The sequence below is a fragment of the Varroa destructor genome, unplaced genomic scaffold (genome assembly GCF_002443255.2).
Source record: "Varroa destructor unplaced genomic scaffold, Vdes_3.0 BEIS01000005.1, whole genome shotgun sequence".
Lineage (NCBI taxonomy): Eukaryota > Metazoa > Arthropoda > Arachnida > Mesostigmata > Varroidae > Varroa > Varroa destructor.
The window spans coordinates 39,278,150-39,290,806 of NW_019211458.1; the positions used below are offsets into that span (position 1 = coordinate 39,278,150).

Sequence of the window (12,657 nt, forward strand, 5' to 3'; positions counted from 1 at the left end):
GCTCTAATACTTAGGAGGTAAGGAACAAATAGGCAATGTCTTAGACCAAGGAGTGGGATAAGGCAAAGGTCTGCAAGCTACCGGATTCACTTACAGTACCAGAAACGCAGAGCTTTCAACTATACGCGTGCGTTGTTCTAACTGGAAACCCATTCCTTTCTCGTTAAGACCGATTAAGCTAATAAATACTTGATATGCAGTTCTGCATCGTTTCATGGCACCTTTTTTTGCGATTTGCTGGGGAGCAGTTATAAAGCAACTTGTTCTCTGGATAACGACGCCTTTCTACCGCGCAAGCTCTTCTTATTTCTGACGATGAGGACACATTGGTGCGCGTTTGCTTGTTTTGTGTCAATCTTCATAAACTCGACGTTCGTCAGGGCGAGACAACGGCACGGTGTAATCTCTTCTTCGTCCGTCCGAAGAATCCACCTATGTTATCACTCGACGTATCATCGCTTTGCCATATCTCCTTCATGGATGTGCCCCAGCGGAACTAGTGAATCGGGCAAGTCGTACGTACGTGACCAGGTCTGAGTCACGTTGCCCGATCTGCCGAGCTGGCGACGTTGGCGTTCGTACAGTTCAACGAAAGAAGAACGGAGTTCTGGTGTATTCCTGAACAAGTAAGGGTTTCAGAAACGAAGCGCGACAATATCAAGGGTGGCACGGAAGAAAATGATAGCACTTGAAGCTTTGTCGACTCCTATTACTCTGTTGTTCATACCAAACTTGGTAACTCGTTCCGAGTATGGGGGTATCGCGAGTGTAATGATACATTCGATAAGGTCGAACATTGTATGCGTGGTAGCATCATGTAGGTGAGTTGTACGGTGCTTGAGAATGGGAAGGTCTGAGGCGCAGAGTATCGTAACTCAACTTCAGGACACGATTAATTCGTTGACGTCAGCAATAGTGATATACCTAGGTTATGTTGCATAAATATTTCTCATTTATGAACCAGAAAGACTAGAACAGCTTTACACTAATAGCAGTCTTTAACGAAAATGTTAATCGCTTTATCATAGATGTATAAGTTGATCATAGTTGTTACTTAGAGTGAAGGTACATTCGATTGTATTGATAATTTTTACTACTCCGTTTATGTCTTTTGTTCAACTCACTGTTCATATCGAACTCACAGGACTATACAAATAAATCTTTCTTCTTTGGTGGGAGAAAACCTAAAAGACGATGTTATCTATTATATGTGTCCAACTTTTTATTCATAACCCTATACAAAGTAGGTTTTAATAACTTCCTAAATTTTAATAATAACGTGAGCGTCGGAGACAGGTTGGAGCAACTTCTACGCCTCTCGTAAACCAAATTGCAACTAATAGTATTAGAGTTAAAGCACACGAGGAATATCTTAGTAAGGATATTGAGTTCAAAGGTAGTTTTTATTAGATTATCTATTGGCCTTTACATGTTCTTTGATAGTTCATAGTCTAATGAGGTTTACCCAACGATGGCAACGACGACATCGCTCTTAACACAGCGAAAACATTTCCCGTGGAGACGCCCTGCGAGTATTTCAATGCTCGAAAAAACACCAACGAAACAATCGACACGGCTATGCTGATTCCAAGCCGAATACATTGATATATGTTAAATGTTCTTCACAGCGAAACGAGACGCTTAGCTATTTTTAGTGTAATTTGCGCTATAATTGTTTACATTTTGGTGCCAAGTATATTAATAATTTCGAAAAATACGATCCTGTAAATAAATACAATCCTAGGCAAATGTTTTATTCTTGCCTGGGCGGTGCTTAATAGTGGTAGTACTGTACACTGTCCTTTCGCGTATCGGGCAACGACAAACAATACGCAAGACGCAAAAGTTTAAGCTAAGCTGATAGACGCGCTCGTTGACTGGGCTGAACCGCTACTCAGCGCGCTCCCATTCCAAGTTTAGCAAATCAGGCCATGATAACGGCGACGCCGTCAGCCGCAGCACCACTACACTTGGTGTTAGCGGCTCTTCGTTTTCTGGGCTCCTACGCATCGCCTAAGACATGGCGGGTCCGTAGGAGTCCAGAAATAAATTCCACAACCATCGGGTTGTTCCGTTAGATCGCCCGAATGTTGCAGTCCCTCGTTTCTGAAGGTCAACCGAAGGTCAAAGACACCCTGCTTCGAGACGAAAAAGGGTGCACAACGCAGTGCATAGTCTTTATACATCTATGGGATCCCCTTGGTCCGCGGCCGTGACGACGCCGATGAATTTATGTTTACGTCGTCGAGAAACAGCTGCGACTCCGGCTTAACACGCCGCTTTTTGGGGCGCACTTTGAGGTCGTCACGGCGGCTGATCCCGTTTTCTATACGCACTTTCATCCTCTCGTCGTCTTCGCCGACGTCGGACCGGACCTTCTCTTTCCTACCTTTTTCCGTTCTCCATTTCATTCATGCTGATGTGTTTATCTCCGTGATACGACGTAGATACGTGAAGTGTGGTGTCCTCCAAGTGGAATGTATTGCCTCCCTACATGTTGACAACAATGTGTTGTACGGTGGCGTAGTCCGTACTTGTTTGGCGACCAACCTAGTGTCACGATCCAAACTTTGGCCCAGTGCCTTCACTTAACCGCTAGCAGCAGCGCCGCGAAGACGAGTCAGTGAAGGAACGAACAAACCGCCTTTCCAAACGACTCTAGAAGGCCACTGACTCGTTCGGTGGTCAGAACTCAGTCGAAGCCGCGGGGCCTATTGCTATGCGGTTCTTCTTGGCTGCGTCGGCGGACAGGGAGGCCTTTTAGTGAGATTAGACGACGACGGTAGCTTGGAATAGTTACATAGCGCCCCAAGGGGCTAGCGACGGTGGCCATGGCGGCTAGCTTAGTTAAATCCTCTATATTCGAACAGCCCGTTACCATATTCCGACAGTATCCCCTTTTGGTAAGCCCCAGCTGCCACCCCATTCATCCCCATTTCTTTGCCTGTACTACGACGTACGTATATTACACGTTAATGGCAGCCAGCGAACACACAGCAGCAGTAGCGACAGTATGAGCGAAGGCCACGTTCCTTTTAGCTTCCAGCCCCCCCAAAAAAAAGCATCGCCCGAGCGACAAGCAGGCGCGATACCGCTTCTGGGTTTTTCCCCCGTACTCTGTGCTCACAGGCCCATCTGCCTGCCTGCAAGCCCATCGGCCCGCCCGCCTTTAAAGAAACGAACACACATGGTTTTTGCTTCCTTTCGCGGGCTACAACGACCAACAACAGATCAAACGACCTACAGGCCAAGCACATACGTTGCCCTTCAGCTTTCCTTCGTCCTGCCAACTCTCTGGCAGAACCACTGCCACTACTGCTACACCTATTACAAGTTGGGTTATAGCAGAAAGAAGGACGAATCAAAGCAGCTGGTACAATGACGGTTGGAAGTTTGAATGAGAAACAGTCGCTGATAGGAACGGGTTACAGTGGCCGAAGAAAGCTGGCCCAGTGCAAAATTCAAATTAGTTTGTGTGAGGTCGCATTCTTGTCATACTGACGCCTATTTTATGTAAAATGAGAGACCGGAGACAGGTGAGGTGTACGAGAGTTGACGTTAGACAGAACTCTGTTTGGTTCTCCACTTGAGGGTCACCTGTAGCAGGGAGTAGACCATTCGGGCATCAATGGGAAGCGAGTTCCCCCGCCGACGACAGGAAGACCGAAAGAAAACGACTTAAACATTATGCTGAGCAAAAGGAAGGAGAGCAGTATACGAGAGCCGTTAGTGAAATGCATGGTCAGCGTGTGTTCGCAGAGAAACGCTCATATTAGAGTCTGCCTGTCAGATGGAAACACGCGAATATACCGCCACCTTTACAGCTACGTACTGACACACAAAGTGCCTCTCTACGCCTCCACTAGGTTCTGTCCTACTTCAAGGCTTGCAAAACGTTGCTGAGAATGACCAGAAAAAAGGCGACATGCTAATTCAAATTTAACGTCAAACATTATTACGAAACATTGAGTAATAACAATGAAAAATATTATTATAGTTTTCATCAGCATACGCCTACAATAAATCACGACGTGTATACGCCAACTACAAAAAAAGACTGTTATTTCCAACCGTCCACTGTCTTTTGGCTCACTCTTACCTTTCAACGAAAAAGGTTGTTTAATGTCGGGATGCCGGAAAACAGGCCGGTAATCTTCTCAACAAAACACGAATGTGTTTGTTTCCCTACGAGTATATACAGGTAGAATTTGTCAAAAAGCGCGACGACAAACAATGTGTATAATAAACTTTTGTTAATTGTCTGTCTGATCTCTGGGGGCAGTTTGTGCCCCAGTTGTAAAAAAGCGATTTAAATTTAAAAAAATTCGAAATATTGACAATTTTTCTTTGTAATAATAAAATTATTAAATAGACATTTGAGATCTTTTGGCCTCACTTTGATCCGTATGCAATTGGTACTTAAGCTTAGTATCTTGGTAATTGTATATACTATCTCGTAGGCACTTACTGACCAATATTAATAAAAGCATACGGGCAATCGTTGCAATAGATATTTTCATTTGCCCTGAACATTTTACTATAATATATTAGACGAGGCCACCATTTTACCTTTGAAAGGGATAAGTGGCCAAAACCTCTTTGATAGCATAGAATATCTACAGTGATTCACCTTAACAGAAGCTGTACGGTGTGTAGCTATTAATCTAACTACAAGCCCCTACACTAGAAATCACGTTTTTTTCTGTGGACAGGGTATGTCGAACACGTTGAGCTCATTGATATTATATGACTTCACATGAGCTTAAAGGTCTATTGAACTCGAACGTCGCAAGGTGTTCTTTACGCTTCCTCCTAAGATGCAGATGTTTTTTATTTGAGCTACCAATGAATGACTGCGGCAACGCTAAACCTAAACCTTGCCAGAGCAGTAAACTGCTACCAACTCAGCTCAACTGCAGGCGCAAATCACTTATCGATGATTCTTTCTCTTCGGTCAATGCGATACCCAAATGTTGTTATTGTACCAGCGGCGTAGTCGTGTGAATGAAGCTATATTGCCGTTACCAACAGAAGACTACACCGTGAGGGGGCGAGATTTTTTCCTTGTGCGCCTTCTGTCTTTTGGTGCGAGGTAGGCAATATCCTTTGGTTGCTTACTCACTTTTACCGTCCTATCAAAAGTCTCGTTACCTCCAATCATCGTTAGGTGTGCTATACCAAGCTCGCCCCAGTCAAGCCGCCACGATGTACCGTCGTAGTTTTTCTCTTTGGTGCCGTGGCGTGCACTCTTCGCTCAGCTTAAGTCGTGCCACGAACTATTCACACATACATGAAGAGCAAGAAGGGACGAGACAATGCCTTGGACATCTGCGCAGTCTTCGGGGACCTTCACCTCCCTATTTGTCACGGTGGGGCATCTCTACCCGACGTATTGGATCACCGACGAAAGCAACCGGATCACCGTATCGATTAATATATCAAGTGTCTCTATGATACTTACTAATATTGGTATGACTATTTTTCAGTATGCTAGTGTATGCAGCAAAAGTGAACCCATGACCACGTTTTTTTTCCGTTGTTATTGAAATATTTTCAAAGACGGGAAGCCAGCAGCATTGACAACCAGAAAAATATGTATGCAGCGCTTTGGAAGACAGAAGCTTAGTCTCTTATTATGATGGTATAATTAAGAAGTTCATGTAGACGCGAGAATATCGTATACACAACCACCGGATGCCAAAAAGAGTGCCTTGTTTTTAAGCGGAAAGCCTGACAGTTTTTTTTTCAGTGATTTTCACTTAGTGGATGTAGTAACCTAGGTGCTGTCTACTCATTTTAGTGATAAGAAAAATATCATCTATTGGTTTAAGCCTGAATTAAATGTTGGCTCATGAAAGCAAGCTGGCCATTCCGTATTCACAAGGTGCGTCAATCTGACAATAGCAGATTTACGTTATTATCTCAGTACATGGCATTACATTGTAATGATGTAATATCACATGAAAACTATTGTTACAACGATTATTATGTGCTAAATTACAGATAGTTTAATTAAACCTCTGTGAAAGACAATCGATGGGACGGGAGCGGCCATTTTCTCTGCAAGAAAAGACGCCGAAGAGTGCAAAAAATAATGCAATAGTGAATCTGAGGACACTACTCGCGTGTGTCCATTATATGACCTATGTGCTAACACTGTGGGACACTCAACAGGACATCCTTGCACATTGCGTTTTTCAGATTAGACTCCTCACTGACTTGACCTTTCAATAGGTAGCGACCTTCAGAGAGACAGTACCGGCCTTGATTTCAAAACGGATAAGTTGTACGAGTTTTATGTTGATGATGTTTTTAATCTCAGTACGTAAAAGTAAAAATAAATGCAAGAACTGTATAGGGGAGTTAGGAACCTTCTTAAATTAATACAATAAAACGTTCGATGCGACTCACTATACATTACATGCAATCACGCAACAGCGTCCAGTAATATACCCGAGATATGAGTACCACACAGTTAACATCACATTTAAGCTTCTGCGGCAGATCTGGCAGATAAACAGAGCCGCGTAAAGTATTTTGCCATAAAAGCCGTTTCTCGAGAAATTCGAATGCGGTGGGCGCTTGCGTACTCTCCCTAACTGCGAAGATCCGAGGCTCTGTATTGGAGTCTGTTGTCTAACATGAGCACCTCTCTTACCTCATTTAGCAGCACTAAAGAGATCGAAAAAGACTATGCTGATCTATTTGCCACCACAAGCATGGTTCTTACTACAAACAAGGGTACAACGGCGAACTATGATAAGGTGTACATAAATGTGGGTGTGACCATAAGCGCCTGAGAAACGATTCGTCGTTTTTTCTGGTACACACGTATTTAGACTATGTACTTGCTGATTTACTAGATTTAGACCAACTGCACCCTTATTGTAGACAGAAGTTGACGAGGTTGCGTTTCGCTACCATAAAAACCATTCTCAGGCTTTTGGTAGCTTTCCTTCTGAGCGAAATAAACAAAGATCTTTTAAACCAGTAACTGTAACCTGCATGAACGCCTGAATAGCGCAGCTAAAGCTATTCTCATCGGTCTGCTATATGCTTCTAGTTGATCTACTACTTATCTTCCAAATAAAATCGAAATAGCGTATTTATGACAATTAGGTCCTAAGGCGACAACGGTCAAACGCGTTCTTTTTTTTAGAAAAACGATTCTATAATAGCAATTCAGCCAATGACTTTTCATTGCCCCCTCTGTATAACATAAGCAGTATTGAAACTCTACATGTTATACGTGTTAATATCACTTCATATATAAGCTGCTTGATGCCTAATACGTATGCTAAGGTAGCTACCTACGTTTGACAAGTGTGCTAAAACCGCTTACCAGCTTATCGTTTGTTTCATATTATACTTAAATGCCCTTTATCTTTTCCTTCTGAATGAAGCTAGTTCGAATTGAACACTTGACCATTTTTGAGTGGATCGGTTCGACCTACTCTACCCCCTATAGTCTTCCGCATGCGCCGAGGCGTACGGGGAATAGAAAAGAGCGAGGGACGGACATTCCTAAAGGATGCGAAGGGAACATAGGACAACGTCAGCCCGAGTAACGCCCATTGCTGCTCATACCGTCCTTTATGGAGATGGTCTAAGTTAACTCATCTGTCTTTTCCTTCTCGGCCTTTTTCTTCAATTATACCTACTCGAATTCTCTACGAGAAAAACAGTGAGAGAGTTGCTAGAGCGGACAAAATAGGACAGGAACACAAAAAAGGAACTCGTAGTACCTTGTAAGAGAGCAGAAAGAGCGGACTACGGAGTGGGGAAAAGTTCTTTCGAACACGTCTCTAAGAATAAGCAAGGGGCTCAAAAAGATGAGAACAAGGATAGCGTTACCCTGTAGCAGGGGAATATAGTAACGGCGCACGCCTTTGTAACGCGGTCCGACCACGCGGGTTGGGGAACGCAGAAGGGGACGATCTGTCGGAAAACGGATCATGCAAAAGGTGAAAAAAATTTTTTCAAAGTCTTGCCGATACTGTAGACTGATGCAGCACAGCTGCCGGTACGGCGTGGCAGAGACCAGCGACGTCTATAGCAAATAGGGAAGAGAAGACGAAGGAATCGAGGAGAAGAAGCCATCGTTTGTCGCTGTTCACTATAGCCATCATCGTGGAGGCGGCGAAGCAGCGATGGCAGCCATCCATAGTTGGTTGCCACGCCCTGCATTTGCGTTGACTCGCTTGACTTCCCCGCTCCCTCCATTGATGTCATCATTAAAATCACTAGCAACATGATCATCAGAATCGCTGTCATCATCATCAGCGTTCCTATTATTTCAGTCTTCCTCACTGTCCTGACAACCTCAGCTTCTCCGTACATTGACAACGCTTTTATATAATGTAAACCTTCGCAGACGTTTGAGCTACACGTTGTCCAGCGCCTTTCCGCAGACATTTCACCCTCGACTTCCGGGTGTCCTTCCCTGTCCACTTCCTCCTTTCTTTGCGCCCGCTCGTTTGATTTCTCACGCTTGAAATGCGAAAGGAATCGGAGAAGAGGAGCTCGCTAGAGAGACTATCTCTTCTCAATCTTCTGTCCGTTCACCCCAGCCCAATCATCAGTTTAAAGCGGGTTAGGGTTACGCCCCCCTGTCCAGGTCTTTCAGTTAGACATATTTCGCACAGTTGCCTTCTTAGCTCCTATCCTAGTCCTACTACAGTCGAAGCTCGCATTTCTACCTACCGCTTTCCGTGTCGCTATTCGTTGACTCGTATTCACTCCCCTTTGTCTCTTATTTTATAGTCGTTTGCCTCAGAGGTCATAGCGATAGCCACTTCTGGCTTTCAATAGCTCACCAAATTTTCACGACCTCACTTCGTTTGCTAACGTTTATCGTCCCCAGTTGGTTTCTCCTTCTTCTCGAATTTAAAATAGGGCTGGGATCAAGCTCACTGTACAGGCAAGAGAGCAAATTCAAACAAGATCAAAAATTCCATTTGGGTCCTGCTATGCTAGCATATAGTGGCTGCAGACACTTAGCCTGCTTCTGCCCTGCAATGCCCTGTCGCCGGTCAAAGTTTAGTATCTTTTGTAGTGATCGTAGCTGTCTCGAAATTCGTTGGACACCCCGTACATTCTATGTATACCCCATTTCTGTTGCTGACAGGCGGGCCGAGGACATTTTAAGTAGCCGAAAAAAGTATTGATCGTTCGTCGCGCTAGAATGAAAGCAAGTTTTTGTCTATTCTAAAATAATACGACTAAATTAAATGTATGCTGTTTTCACCGATGAACTTCTGCGACCTTTGTATCAAGACCGTAATCCCATCCTTATAAAATTTATACCTCAAGACGTATGCGGTAGTCTGGCGTTGCCATTGTAAAAGAGGGTACATTTTCTGTTCACTAATTCCGCTCGACTTTTTCAGTAATTAATTCTCATTAATTGTTAACAGTAAACATCTGAATTGATTGTTTTGCCCGGTGGCAGCACCCCATAGCGCACGACTTCTTTCCTGTTCCATCAAACATATAGCAGCTTCGTTGGTGCAGTTTGGGCTTTGACACAGAATATGGAGCACATATTTTTCGCACATTAAAGTCATATATGATTCACGTTTCATCAAGCGTGACTAGCCGCTTTAGATATGGTTCGACATATTGTTGTATTTTTATAGAGCTTCAAAAATGAAGACACTATCGAGTGTATTATTCATCAAAAGTCGAGCTTTTCTGTAGTCAAAAGCTTCAAACAAGTTTGCCAGTGGATGCTTAGTATAATGGTTAGGTTAGGTGGTGGCAGTGTAATGGTTACACGGGTAATTGTCTTGTTCAACTTTGATTATTTCATTTTTCATCCGTTGACTGACCACTACGGAGAGCATTTCTTCCATCGATAAAGTCACAACGAACGCGACACTGCTACTCTTGAGCCATTCTTTCCAAAAAACGTATTCTGAGTATGAACAGCATTAATTTTATTATGGGCCTGAGCAGCATGTGTGCCTTCGTTGGTACTAAATTGCAGAAAGTACCAAATTTTTTTTGCAAAAATTTCACTTGCTTTCAGGAATTTTTTGTTTTTGGTTAGTTTTTGGTGACGATTTTGGCACATCTACCACTGTGAAATCGACGTTCGAAAAATTATACTAATGCTGATTCAACACAACTCATATGACCTAACGTATGCAGCTTTGAAGCCATCTAGCTAGATCAATACTTTTTTCCACAAATTAATATCTCAAAACTAAAAGAACAAAAGTTACTGGACTGGAAGTTACTGGATGGAAAAATGCCATACTTTCATCACAGAGTGATCGAGCTTTTTGTGCATTAAATACAATATAGTTTAGAATGTCTATTGATAAGATGGTAGTTGAGCCCCAAATAGACATCAGGATCATTTGCGGTCGTATGTTTCCCAAGATGATCCCGTTTGATCAACGCCCTTGTCAACCGAAGACTTCAATTGCGCCTGCTTTCGAGCAGAGGTGATTGTCCTTTTATAAAACTATGAATGCAATTTTGCCTTCTTTCATTTTGACATAGTGTCTTGCATATCCTTCACATAAACACCACAGTTTCAAAATATGGTAAGCGACGTTCTGGACATGGCGGCAAAAGATCTCTTCTGCGTATGTCGGTCTACTTATGTTAAAATATCATATAATCCTTACTTGGATATGAGCCATAGCGTACAAGTATCCCTTTGGTAACTAAGACCGCTCGTGGCAGGGCATTTACTAATATTACATGTCAATGTTTGAAGTCTAAGACATACATGTATGTACAAAAGCCTACTAAGATTGACTATGACATTACATTGTATTTTTAACAAGGCACCTTGAGTTATTTTTATTTTAGAGATTTACATTAATAACTAACAACTACTCGATACCGTAGAAATCACACTTTTAACATGTCTGACATCTTGACCTGAACGCTCAATCCTGCACACTGATGGAGTAAATTGTAGTAGATAACTAGACGACCACAGAATTTGCCTTTGACTTTTAACAAACAGATACGCCAGAGAGGTTAAGCCATCGATAAAATTCAGAACGAATACAAAAGCGCTACCTTTAAGCCATTGTTTCCAAAAATGAATTTTGGGCATGAACAGCACGATTTTACTAGGCGTCCTTATTTTTTATTTATTTCTTTTTTTTTTTTTTAGATTTTTAGAGATTTAAAGAGATTATTTGCACGTATTTACTAGGATCGGCAACTGTCTTGTTTATGATTAGAATAGTTAGAGTCGAGACCATGTAGTATAATTGAAGCTATACTTGGTACCTTATTTAATCTGTACTTAATTTACAACACCGGAATTAAAACAAAAAAACAAGAATACCGAAGTAGAGGCTACAAACCAAAGAGAGAATCCCTTTCCTTTAATTTATCGATAAGGTTAAACCGTATTGAGATCACGCATCCGCAGCACCACCTCACCTTAATAATGAACTAATTAAAAAGGGCATCAGTGAACATCCTAAAAGGAAACTCAGTCTGTAATGTTCACAGATTGAAAATACACGTGGTATGTTCCTTAAGCCTTTGGAACAAATATGTTGCAACCGCTGTGATGTCTTTCTTTGCTGTTATATTAAATGTAGAATCTGACACCAAGCCTTTTAAGACCTTGGTGATCCCGCCATAAGCCCGTCTGCTTTTATTCGTTCTCTCATCTCTCCAACGTCCTTCCCAGCCCCCAGTTCCGAAATTAGATTTGAGTTCTCCTCTTGTCAAGCAGTCCAAAGTTTGCTAATGTCCCACTCGGAGTCCTCGTCATCGTGGTCGCTGCTCTAGCTGTGTCCATTTGGGCGTTTCAAAGATATCAACAACAGGACCAGTGTCAAACAGGGTAAAGGGACAAAGCTAGACAAGCAGAAGCGCGCCCTTTTCCGATCCCGTTCGGACTCGTTCAGAGGCTTGTAAGTCATTTGCTTCTCCTAGGATCCCGAACGAAGGGGATAACGGAAGGGAGTACGGGTAAAGCGGTCAACTTTCCCTCGAGTAGAGTCCAGCTTGACGGCACCCAACTTGATGCGGACGTTGCTGCCTTACGCTGCTCGTTGCCATTATTTTCGTTCATTTGAGAAGCGACTCACCGTCGACATTGGGCAGCCAAAGCCTGAGGGCGTAGTCTCCAGAGAACGATCCAACTTTAAATCGAAATTTTGCGTCAATTCAAAACCGACCCTACTGCGACCTTAAGACTCATTTTCTATTTCTCGTGCGCGCGCGACTTGCGCTTGTGCACCGTGCTGTGAGTCCTCATTTTAAGCATTCTGCCAGTGCTACTGGGGGGTAACCTGAGTGTATGCAGTGACTGTACACATTATTCTGCCAGAATAACCATTTTGACTAACAATATAAAATGTAAGATCCTGTCTCAACATTTTTACGGTAAATTTAATTCGAATTAAGGCTAATCCAACACAAACGTTAGGGACGTTAAGGTTTAGAAACCTGCTACCAGTTCATGCTTATCTTTCGATAGAAATGAAGGAAGCTATATAAAAACTATTGAGACAGCTCCACCACGGTCCACATAACCTACGATGCGATACTGTCAAGAATTTGTTTTGAAGAAGTTTGAATATACTGTATAGTGCACCTATTTCTCCTTCAGTTAGATGCCATATTAATAATCACGTACGCTTTCGCAATACGATGTTTACTTCATGTTACTTC

The 12,657-nt window shown here is 42.8% G+C and overlaps 1 protein-coding gene across 5 annotated transcripts in view; it reads right to left on the reverse strand.

Annotated features, from left to right (window-relative positions):
• Positions 1-12,657, reverse strand: part of LOC147755675 (uncharacterized) — a 104,273-nt gene that overhangs the window by 73,076 nt on the left and 18,540 nt on the right. The window lies entirely within an intron of this gene.